This window comes from Vidua chalybeata, chromosome 1, assembly GCF_026979565.1.
Source record: "Vidua chalybeata isolate OUT-0048 chromosome 1, bVidCha1 merged haplotype, whole genome shotgun sequence".
NCBI lineage: Eukaryota > Metazoa > Chordata > Aves > Passeriformes > Viduidae > Vidua > Vidua chalybeata.
In genome coordinates this window covers 64465780-64478084 of record NC_071530.1, presented here as the reverse complement: position 1 = coordinate 64478084, position 12305 = coordinate 64465780, and the positions used below count along the sequence as shown (strand labels likewise).

At 41.0% G+C, this 12305-nt stretch overlaps 1 protein-coding gene across 6 annotated transcripts in view; it reads left to right on the top strand.

The window, feature by feature from the left end:
* The window catches only part of ATXN1 (ataxin 1), a 223385-nt gene that overhangs the window by 32912 nt on the left and 178168 nt on the right, over positions 1-12305 (top strand). For 5 of the 6 annotated variants that reach the window (XM_053956556.1, XM_053956528.1, XM_053956538.1 and 2 more), the window contains one exon: positions 4059-4157. The exons of the other annotated variant lie outside the window; for it this stretch is intronic. The gene's annotated coding sequence lies outside the window, so the exon portion shown is untranslated. The remainder of the gene's footprint in view (positions 1-4058; positions 4158-12305) is intronic. 6 annotated transcript variants of the gene reach the window in all.

The window sequence follows — 12305 nt, the reverse complement described above, 5'->3', positions numbered from 1 at the left end:
GACTCAGGAAAGCTAAGCTAGTGCAGTCATTCTATGGGCTTTGCGTTTATTGGGAAAACCTTGCAAGGGGGAGAAAACTGAAAGCTTGCTTGGCCTTTCTGTAGATGAAGAGAGGTCATATAAGGTTTTTTTTTTTGGGATGCCAATTGTTTTTTAGAATACTAATTGTACTGTTTCATTTTTATGTAATTTTCCCTGTTTTTCCCCTGTCCACTTTGAGTCAATTAGCACTTCTGTTTTTCTCTTTGACTATATGTGCAGTTGTTGATATCCAAAATTCTTTATTGATCTAATAAAGTTGTTAAATGAGCTGACTTTGAAAGTACAATAGGATAGCTAAGTGAATCTATATCAAAATTAATGTTTAACAGAGAACATGTTTGATAAAGTTAGCAAACATTCTGTGAGCAGTGTTATAGTTACAGCTGTTTTCAGAGAACTTGAAAGCCTTCTGGAAAACTCATCCTGTGGAGTAAAACATTTTCTGTTTGTTTCTGTTATGAAAGGGAATAAAGTGTTACTGTTGGTACTTGTCAGAATCCATTCATTTCTTATACCTGGTAGTAAATGATAACACTCCCCTTCCTATTTTTGAGATACTGAGACATGGAAGTGAAAAATGCTTCATTTCATTATTGAGATTTAGGCAGATAATAATTTTTCCCCTTTTCTTGCACTATTTCTGACTGCTTTTTAAAAATTCCACTGCACCCCTAGTAAGTGAAATGGTATGGGCCTGAAATAGGAGAAACCATTCCTAAAAGTTCAGTTTGGCTCATATCTGAGTGTGCTGCCTCTTATGCTTCATTGCGAATCCACATCAACCCACTTGTGTGATAACACGGAATGAGCTGCAGTCACCCAAACCTTTGCTTCATCTTGAGCAGTCAGGCTGGCAAGAATGGAAAATGCTCCTCAGCAGTAGGTTTGATGCTTAGGAAACCTGATTTAGGAGTAAATTCTTGCTCGGATGGGGACAGCCTTGCTCCTGCCCTGTGCCATTGGTGACAGAGGAGCAGCAGGCCATGCCAGGCTGGGTACCCCTGGCATGGGCCTTGCTCACACGTGGTTGCACGGAGGGGCCTGATGGGGAGGGGGTTTGCTCAGGCAGAGCTCTTTGTGCTGGGACTCATGGAACCTTGCTGGAGTTCAACTGAGCAGTGTAATTAGCGTCATTTTAGCTCCCAGTCAGCTGTAATAGGTACCAGGAAGCCGCTTCTCTTTGCATGACTTACTAGAAAAGCTATTTTACTTTCCTACACCTAGGCCTTATATGGAAGAACAGGCAGTGTGGTGTTTTGTCAGGAGACTGCATGAACTGTATTTTCCAGTGTCACAACTGGCAACTGTGAAATCTGCATCAAAATGCTTGTCCCAAGCATCCTTTGGGCCAGCTAGGGGAAAGTACTGCTGGGTGTGCAGGGTGCTCATACCTGAACTCAGGGCAGATGCCTATGCTGGTCCTCACTGGCGTCAACGGAGTTAGTGGCTGAACTAGGGAAGCTGATCTGGGCAATCTTCCAGCCTGAAGGATGTGAGGCAGAAACGGATGGGAGGAACTGTAAGTGATATGAGGGAAGCAGTAGGCTAGGAGAAGAAGGGTCCAATAAAATCAAGTAATAAAACACATCCATAAAACTGCAGGACTTGAAGTTTGAAACAGTAGCTCTATGTTTACATGCTTGGCACAACTTTCATTTCTAATTTGTCTGCTTCCTTCAGGCTTCCTCTTGCCAGAGAGGTGGTCTGTATGCTCACTGTCTGCAGCTGCAGAGTCCCTGGTCTGTTCATGCCAGTGGTGATGGAAGACCACAGGGTGATAAGAGTTTTCCCTGTACCAGTCATTGCTCTTGGGTGGGTGTGCTTGGCTGGTTTTCCAGATCACAGATTTCAGGCCATAAGGCATTAGAAATATTATAGTCTATTAAATGTACTGTGGAGCATTTGGCTGCACTAACTGCTGCTTTTAATAGAGCTCAGATCTGACATTTTTGGGACTGAGAGGGTTTGGATGTAAACTTTGTTAAATTGGTTTTGAAAAAGGAAGTTCTTTCATGCTTTGAAGGGAAAAAATATGAAGAGAGAACTTCAAGTCTCTTCCTTAAATCAAAGTTTTCTGCCTGAAATGGGAACAGCTCAGCAGAACTGTTTAAGTAAACATGGCCATAACTGCTTATCTGAGACATTGGCATCCTCTCTTCTTACTGTGTTACTTTTTTGTGGTATCCTGGCGTCTCTCAGTCACTGATGTATTTGTTCTCACGGCACCTCCTTTGTAGGCATATACTTTTCCGTCCATTTGATAGTTGCCACCAAGATTTGAGGCTTTATCTGAAGACTTTGCTCCAGGAGTGTGTGTTTTCTACACCTATACAGACAAGATTCTGGAACTGCTGTCTGAGCAGTCCTTCCTGCCTCCAGCTCTGAATTTCTCTCTGTCTCTGTTGTGGCTTCTTTATTTATAAAGCAGGGGAAAAAAACAGAGGCAACTGTTTCTGAGTCATCCCCAGTCAGTGTTCAGGACAGGATAAAATCTAGGGCAGTGACAGCTGGTGTACAGTTGTAGCCTATGTGGGGGGGTCAGTATAAACACTGGGAGATTTGCTGAAAATTACATAGGTATGTGAGAGTGCAAGGAATTACCCACCATACTCTAAAGCTGGTGCCTGAGTATGGGATCATGATTCTTCTCCTAGGTAGGAAAAATACACGATATTGCGAGAATGACTTATTGATACCTAACATTACAGCTTGGGTGGGTTTTGCCTGTGTGTGTTAAAATAATGTAGACCCACACTGGGTCTTTTATCCAGGAGGCATTGCCACATGCAAGTAACTTCTGTGCACTCCAAGTTCTTCCACGGTACCATTGCTTGAAACTTCATTATTAAAATTAATTTTTAAATTAATGCTTTATTCTTAAGACCAGCTTCTAAAGAAACAAATTTATTTTAATTTGTACATGAACAAGAAAAAGAATGTTTTAGTTATAGAATGTAGGATTGTAATTTATTTGATAGGTCTAGTAAAGTAAGAAACTGTAATGTTTCATAGAGTACTTCTGTGTCTTCTATAACATCTTCTTCAAAGTAATGGAAGAATAAGAAATGAGAAGTGAGAGACACTTTGTGTTTTTTCATGGGAATGAATGTGTCTGTACATTTCTTAAGCTCTAGTATAAGTTCTTCCTCATAATGGTTATGTTACGAGGAATAAAAGCAATTAAAAGAATAAAAAGAGAAAAAGAAGACTGTGCCTCTTGCTTAGTTTTGTTGTGATTCAGACAACAGTGTATCAGGGCATGGGAAGTGATCTCAGCCATATTTTTAGTTACAGTTCGAAAAATGATGTTTTGTCATGAAATAGTGCCCAGAGTTTTAAAGCCAGTACACATGCAGATGTAAGTATATTGCACTGCCAATGCCAATCTAGTACATAAAGAGCTTCACAACTTTTTGGATCTGCTCTTCTTTCATAATCGGCTGCAACTTGTTTACTAATGCTTGAAAGCATGTACACATCAAATAAATCTCTGGTATTTGGGCTGTAGTGTACCAGCATTATGCAAAGGGAAGATTAACCACACTCAGTATTAAGCTACGATTCACTTCACTCTTGATTCCTCACCATAGTAAATCAACCAAACCATCAAAGAACAGAATTAGTGGAAGGGTTCCTCAGACAATAGATTTGTTTCCATGTTTATTTGTATTATTGTTAAGAAAAGGGAAATCAGCAGAGCAAATCTGCCTGGGGCTCAGGGCATTATAAATTAATCAAAAGACATGAAGTGAACTTTTGGATGTGGAAAACCAGCACCAGATGCAAATGCTACATAGCTGCATCATATGGTGTGTACGGTGTTGCTGCAACAGCTGAGAGCAACACGCCTGCTTTGACTGCTGGTGCTCTCAATAGATAGCCTTTAGCAAGCAGTATACTGGCAAATCTGACACAGAGTGAATTTGCAACATTGACTCAAAAGACTTTCCTAATATGAAGCATCTTTAATGCATATCATTTTAGCTCTTTCCTGTTTTTACTCTGCTCTCTTTCAGTGAAAAGGTCAAGAAAAGCAGTAGCTCAGTGGCTGAATTTTTCTGAAATGCTTTACAGCAGGGAAAGTGGGGAAACCTCTTAAAGTGGTGTCTTATTCAGTAAGTTAAACCATTTTTTCTTCAGTTAATTAATATTTTTTTTTAAGTTTTTAAATACTATGTATCAGAATAATTATAGTCACTTATAAGGTGTCCCCAGGCAGGTGTGAAACTCCTCATCCCCACCTTGGCTTTCCCCCTCCCCCAGAAGTAGGCTTTGTCAAATGAAACCTGTCAGCCCACTTTGGCAGATACAGAAGTGTGCAGCTGACTCAAACCCTACCACAACGTGACTGTCCCTCTGCCCCAGCTGGGGCTGGTTGCTGCATTCCTGTTCAGAGGTGTGCCCTATCGAGTGTGCGCCTCTCACTTCAGTACTTGCCCTGCACGTGTGTTGTCTTTTACCCAGAAAGCCATCCAGCTGCAGTAATGAGAGATTTTTCAGAGACCAAAATGGAAATTTTTTGGGTTTTCCCCTACAGCAATAGCATAGGTATATTTGATGTTGCTACCACCATCACTATAAGAAATAAAAGAGAGAGGACTGTATTAATTTTACAGTAACAGATAGGGAGGCACTCAGGAGGATTTTCTTTAATGTAACTAGGGGTTCAGTTAGTGCTGCTGCCTTATGTTGATTCCAGTAAAAGGTCAGAGACGTAAAAAAGTTTAGTGGTGAATATTCAAATTTAATTTGTAACATCAATTTAGGATGGCTTATAAGTTTAACTAGCCTTAAGGGTGCTAAGTACTTCCAGCTGAGGCCAGAAGGAATTTCAGCTAGTCAGCAGTTCCTGTGATTTGCCCTGATACTACTTACTATCATTTTCCTGCACACCTGATATTTCTGCATTTTTTGCAGGTATGAGTTTCTTTGCTCACATCCCTTTATGCCTCATTTGCTAACTCTTCTGTTCTGGAAAATTGGCAGGATGACAGCAAGCAACTCCCTCATCCTTTTGTGTTAGGGCTAATCCTCAGGTTTCTTTCTGATGTGTCTCCAGAAATATATATTCAGCTGAGGCTGAATGCTGATTTGATTTGTAATATAAAATGTGAACAGTGCAGATCACTTTCTATTTCTTAAAAAAAAAAATCATGGTAGAGGTGTATATGAACAGTTTCAGAGTTTTAAACTCAGTCACATAAAATATGTTTCTAAAATACAGATGTACTTTGCTGAATCTGGATGTTTGTCTTTGCTTTGTAAACTTGGAACTTTACAATTAGCAATTAGATGACCAATCACTTAACAGGTATGGTATTTTACTGCTCTGAATTGTGCTTTGGCATGACAGACAGATTTTTATTTTGATTTCAGATTATATGACTTGGTTTTACTTATTTTTTGTTTTTTATGCTTACCATATGATTTAATTAAAGTTTTGTTGCAGTGATTGACAGTTGCTTTATTTGATACCTGTTTATAGACATTTATTCATTACTTTTTCAGTGTACTGATTTTTGTCAGAAGAGAATGGTATTATTTCTTTTGTCAATGAAAATGAGGCTATAAATTACTGTAATTTTGGGATACATTTCTGGTATAAGCAAACAGTATTCCCTTGGTGAATTTTCTGCTGTGGAAAACTAGGTTATGCATAATATATTTTAGAAAAGACCTGTATTCCTCTGAAGAGGAATGGCATTGTGCAACTCCTGGAAACAGAGAAAAATCTAAATGTATGTATAGTCTTATTCAAAGTATGGAAGCATCTGCAGTGTTGTTCCTCCCTGTTCACAGAGGAGACTGGAAATTATTGGTTCTGGGTTCTGCAAATAATTTTTTTTTTAACCCCTCTTAGACATGAGGTGAAGGGTTCAGCTTTGAGCATCTCGGTACAGTCACCTGCCAGGTTCTTCCCAGAGCTGTCCTGCACCTGCCACTGGTGCAGGTGTGTTAGGTCCTAAGGTGACGATACCCACATTCACCAAAGATCAAACAAAAGTCACACAGATGTGTCACACAGATGTGTGACTTTGTATTTTACTGACAAGTACAAAAGGATTTTGCAAAATTGCAACGCGAGTAAGCCGTGGGAGTAGGGAGGATATGATGTATTCTTCCCTGCTAAAATCATTGTGTTAACAGTCTTGGCACCATCGCTGATCTCCACAGTAACTTGTGGTGTACATTTTAAAAATGTACTGAACAGCACACACTGTTTAATTCTGTGTTCTGTTACGCAACAGAGCGCGATTGCCTCAGTGAAGCACATCTGCATTGCGAGAGTAAACTCTCTTGGGAAGCAAGTGCATCTTCCACAGAAGTAGGAGTGAGGCGTGGGCTGGGCATTGCTATTTTCGCAAGCAGAGAGAGCCAGTGTTGGAAAGCTGCCTCACCTTTCACTTTCCATGGAACTTACCCTTTATCCCTGTTTCAGGCACCGGCCACTGCCACTTGCTTCTCTTAGTGGTGGCATGGGGATGGGGATGTTTTCAGTGGTTGATTAAAAGCGTTTATCAGGGTTTTGGGAACCATGGTCTTTGCTATCTGTCAGGTTTGTTTGTGATCCTTGAGCAGAATAGGCTGTTAGGGAGCAGTAAAGAATGCACTTTGGAAAAACATCTGGAAGAGCTAAGAAAACATTTTATTTTACTAAAAAAAACCCAAACAAAACCACACCTGTGTGATAGTGTCTTCCTTAACTGCTAAGTCAGCAGCAGTTGATGGAAGGCACAAAATTCCTGTAACTTTTATATTGTGATTCAGTTTGCTTCTTCCAAGTCTCTCTTTTGCTGGAAGCAAAGTGAAGCTCCTGCTGTCTCAGTTCTACTGAAGTTCTTCCTGTCATCCTAAGCTTGGTTATCAACCCTCGTTTTTCTCCTATCAGCATGCATTACATTTTTATGGCAGTGTTTAGCAAAGACTTTCCAACAGTGCCTATGACAGTGTAATTGGACCCCTCTGTCTGACTGAAATTACTCCCTCTTCAATGGGGGACTCTGGCTGCTTTCTAACACAGCTTTCTTTGAGGCAGGCTGGATGTCTAGTTAACTGGTCTGTAATGTAGGTGCACAGCATTTCACCAGGCATTAGTCAAAGTAGTTATTCATGGTTTGCTGTTAAACTGCAAGTCTGGAGTGAGTGAGAGATTCCCCAGGGGTGTGTCCTGGCTTTGGTAATACTCACCGTTTTCATTATTGAAATGATTGATGGAGCAGAGAGAGCAATTGTTTATTTTACATAGGATAAGAAATGTGAAGGGGGGCTGCAGGCTTCTTGGAAGGCAGGATTAGAGTTTTGAGCTGCCCTGGCTAATAGGAGAAATAGTCTAGGAAAAAACCTTGAAAAACAGCCAGGATACAAACATAGAAGTGCTGTAGAGAGATAGAAATATCCAGTTGCATGAGACAGAATGGGGCTGACTCAGTAGTGGTTCTACAGAAGAAGGTCTGTGAGCTGGTGCTGGGCTCTACTGGATTAGGAGTTTGGCTTGGTTTGGTTGAATAGGGTAGTAAAATATCACAGCTGGTTCCCAGACGAGCAGAGAAAACCAGCCTGTCACACATCCTTCTCTCCTCTCCCCTGGCACCTGGGCTGCCAGTGCTCTGCTGAGTGGGCAGCTTTTCTTTTGATCCCCTGCTCGCTTCAGTTCTGGCCTTGGAGCTGCTGACCATGCCTATAGGGAAGTGTTCCAGCTCAAATTCTCCAAGGCCTGGTCCATGTGCACAGGACAGTGCATCTGGGAGGGAAAGGGGTCGCAGACCTGAGACCGTAGGTGTCATACAGTCATAAAAAGAACAAGGGTTCTCCATCCCCGTCTATGTTCCGTCCCTCCACTCCATTCAGTGTTTGAAATGGCTTAACCTCTAGTTTGGGGCACAACACAGTCAAGAGCCAGCTGGGTCATGTCCAGGGAGAAGGCAGGAAAAATGATGAAAGATTTGGAAAACATGACCTGGGAAAGAAGATGAAAGAATGGGGATTGTTTAGTCTACGGGGGACAAGGCCAGTAACAGACATGATAGTAGTGTTCAAGTATGTGGAAGGTTTCTGCAGGGAGGAGGGGAATAAACTTTACTGCCTGACTGCTTGGGGTCAGGTCTAAAAGAAATGGGCTCTATATGAAGGTCGCAAGACTTAGGTAAACATTTAAGAAAGCTTTAAAATATAAGGATATTTTGGTCTTGCAGTTATTTGCCTTTGAGGAAGCTGTGGAAGCATCATCACTGGAGGTTTTTATAAAACAGACAAACTTCCCACGGGAATATTTTGGGCATTGCTTTGGGAAAGGAGGTGGACTATATGCTTCTGAAGGTCGTTTCCCAGGAAATAATGAAAAAAGTAAATTTATTTATTTATTTATTTATTTATTTATTTTTCTGTGAACTTAGGTAATTAGGTAATATAATAACCCAGCAAACAACTCAAGAGATAGTGGCAATTCATTATTGCAACACACCAGTGAAAAATAGACAGCTGATTTATGCACAAACCCCAGTGATGATGATACCCTTCTGCTCTCTGTTCTAGTTAAAAAAAAAAAAATATCTGAGCAAGCTAATTTTACTGGAGCATTTCAGAAGGCTGTTCCTGTAAATATCTTACTCTATACAGAAGTAGAGGAAGCAATGTTAGTTGACTTTGCTTATTGAAATATTGTGCAAACACTATCAATACCTGTTATTGATTGCATGGCCATAGTAAAGCCAGCAGTACTTTAGGCACGGGAGCTAAACTGGAGCAAGATGTTGTGTTTCCAATCTTGATGTCTCTGCACTTATGTGCTTCTTTTATGTGGAGCAGGGAGCAGGCTGAGAAGAACTAAGCTTTAATTACCTTATTGCTATCTATACACGAGTTACTCTCCATTGTCTTGTTACATTAAGTGCCCTGAGAAATGCCTTGTGGTGTCCCTATGGATACTTTCCTCTCTTTTTTTCTTCACTGGAGGATCCCTTCTATGACTTGAAAGTTCCTGCAGGTCTCCTGAAGTCTTTCAACTCCATTTTTGCTATAGAACAAAAATGAACTTTCTGAAACAGTTTCCCCTGTTCTTGTCACTATGCATGACAGGGAAGAGGAGGTCTCATGTGGTGCTATGATGCATGTACAGGACACCTGTAGAAGAGTTTCCCGAGTTGGGAGGGCCAGTTTGCTTCCATGTGAGAACAGCCAGGCTCCTTGTGTCCTGCTCAGTGCAGCCTCTGGCTTGACAGTCCTGAGGGATGTTCTGTCACCCTCATCCTGGGCCTAGGAGCACTGGCAGAGGATGCCATGTGCCCAGCATGGATTTAGCAAGGTTTATAGTAATCCTGGCAGCATCCACACTAACCCCAGGCATTCAGACATCACCGTTTGTTCGTGCCCCTGGCCCTGCAGCTCTGGCCTCATAATGCTGTGCCTACAGCAAGAGATCTGCTGCTGAGCCACTCCTGGTGCTCCTGCTCCTGGAAGAATTGCTGCTCATTACCTCTTTTCAAGAGCTTCATCTTCCTAGTCTGCTGCTATGCAGATCTGTGTCCTGATTGAGTGTGATAACAAAATGAGGACACGTATTCACACGTGCACATATGTGCATATATTTTGGTCTCTTGCCTTTTTAAATATGGAATAGCAGTGTGCACTTGTCTCTGTCCCAGTGTATCTGCTTTGCATCAGAAAACTAACATTCTTCATGATCTTGAGTCTCCCATCTCATAAGAAATAAATCGGCACTGCTCTTCCTGTGGAGGTTCTTCAGGGGATTTAAACTCCTGATTTCAATTGTGACTAAAATCAGCAATCAGAAGAACTTTACAGAAATCACCAGCTTCTAAATCTTGCTTTGCATTTACTCTTTTTAGTTAAAGTCCTTAAAGAAGAGAATGCTTTCAGTACTTGAAATAATTTCATATATCTTTTTTTAAACTTGTACTACATTGTATTTCTACAGATGTTCTACCACTAATCTGCTCCAACATAGATTTCTGTGAGCCTCTAATTTTTCTATGTTTTTTTATATCAGTGGTGTGCTTTCTGTTCACTGTTGACTAGATTAGATTTTTTCATTCAACTTATATCAGGCTATATTCACATGAAAATAAATGTTCAGCAAAAATGCCCAAAAAGGAGATTCTGAAACATTTCTGTCATGCAACTAAATGCTTCCTCAAAATAGGAGATGAAAAATAGGAGGGGAGAAGAGAAAAAAAATTCAACTTGTTTTGCATTAAAATTAAGTAATTTTTAAAAGGAACTGTTAATTTTAGTTATTAAGTCAAATTTGTTTTTTTGGTCACAGTATCTTAGATAAGAGTTTTGGGAATCATAGATCTTGAACTCTTGCATATCACTTCTGTTAAGAAATTATTTTAACTCCTATTTCCTTACATCTACAACTTCCAGTTTCTTTCTTTTGTTTGAACCAGCTACATAATTCAGCCTGCTAAATGCACTGGCATCACAGATACCCTCTCCGGCCTGGCAGAAGACTGCTGCTGCAGGCTGTCTGCCAGGCCTGGTTTAAGAAGTGTAGTCATTAACTGATAGCAGTTTTGAGGTTTGACTTTCTTTGTGACTTCTCTAGATGTTGCACAAACAAGAACCCTGAATTTGAACAGTTTCAATAGATAGCACATTTGAATGTAATATACACTGTCATAACCTAGTTTAGAATATGTCTTAATTTACATACATAAGTGCATGAGAAAGAAATCACTTATGTATATTAGCCTGTATGCAGAAGGTAGTGACCCATCTGCACTGTGCCCAGAGGGGGAGAAGAGGGTTGTCTAACAGACATAGGAGAGGAGCAGAGCTTGAGGCTTTGCTGCTGTGTTCTCAGTCACATTCTTGGATCTTGCAAAAGTGACTCTGTCTTTCAAATTCATTCAGCTGTAAATGAGGAACTGAGACTGAAGACTGTTGAGAGATTTTAGGAATAAAGTTAGTAATTTTGTTTTCTGATATGCTACCTAATCTCTTCCAGCAAAAGGCAGTGATGGCTGTTGGTCCCATGGGCGGTAGCAAGCTCAAGGCACATATGGATCAAGTGTGATAACACTGATCACTTGTGGAGTCTGGCAGTTTTCTTCTTGGAGAGCTTTGCAAACACGAGCTGGAAGGAAAGATACTGGGAAAACTATTTTTCTTTCTCTAGTGTGTATAGAAAAGCCAGTTCTTGGAAACTGAGGAAGGAATCAATGATCATCTCTGAGATAAATCTTCAGAGATGGGCATGGGTGGAGTATTGGGTGATTGCCCCTCTTCCATCTCCCTTTGCCATGACTTTGGCTGCGCACTCTTCCCAGCATTGCTCCTGGTCAGAGTTCATGCATGGCAATAGGTTGCTGCTCCTGGCATGTAGTGCGCTGGTTAACTCTTAGCATCATAAGCTTTGTGCTCCCTCACATGTACCTTTCCCTTCTCCTCTCCTAGTTTGATGCCCATCCTCAGCTGCCTCTGATGCAGGGTGTCACCCTTGCCTGTTTCTTGGAGCTCAGCTTAGAGGGATGAGTGCATCTGATGGGTCCTTTTGAAAGGTGATGCTCAGAAGTGAATGTATTGACAGGGGCTGTGGCTGGGAGATGAGGAACCTTTTTGCAGAACTATCAGTCGTGGTTTTTCATCCATTTGTCACCATTTAGTAGTTTCTGCACTGGTGGCCTGAAAGCCCTGTGGTGGGATTTATGTTACTGCAGCACTGTCTCCAGGCTGAGGTCAAGGAAATCTGCACTGAGTCTGCATCTGCGTTCTGATCACAGTTTGTCACTAATTGTGTTCAGGTCAGTTGACACTGTATGTCCACATGCAAATTACACAGTGATTTCAGGAATCACCTGCAGAAGAAATAGGGGCACTTGTATCATGAGTTCAAAGAAAATCAGTAAGTGTGAAACCCAGCAGTAAAATGAGCATGAGGGTGTTTCTGCATGGCCAAAACCCTTCAAGGGGTAATGGAAAGATTAGACTGAGGGAAAAGTTGTGCATCAGCTTCCATGAATCCTGTGCATTTTATCTTTTCGGGGTTTTTGTGTTTGTTTGGTTGTTGTTTCATTTTCTTTTTTTTTTTCTTTCCTTTTTTTTTTTTTTTCTTTTTTTTTTTTTTTTCTTAACAGCTTGCTAGTGGATGCTATAATCAGGAGTATGTTTGTTTGTAGACTTACTAGGGGAAGGCCACAGAGCAATTTTTGGTTGCAGACTGATTCACTGGATGCTACAGCCTGCGAATGGTGGGCAGGGCAGGGTGGATTCTAGGAGCACAGACACTTTAACTGCAGGTA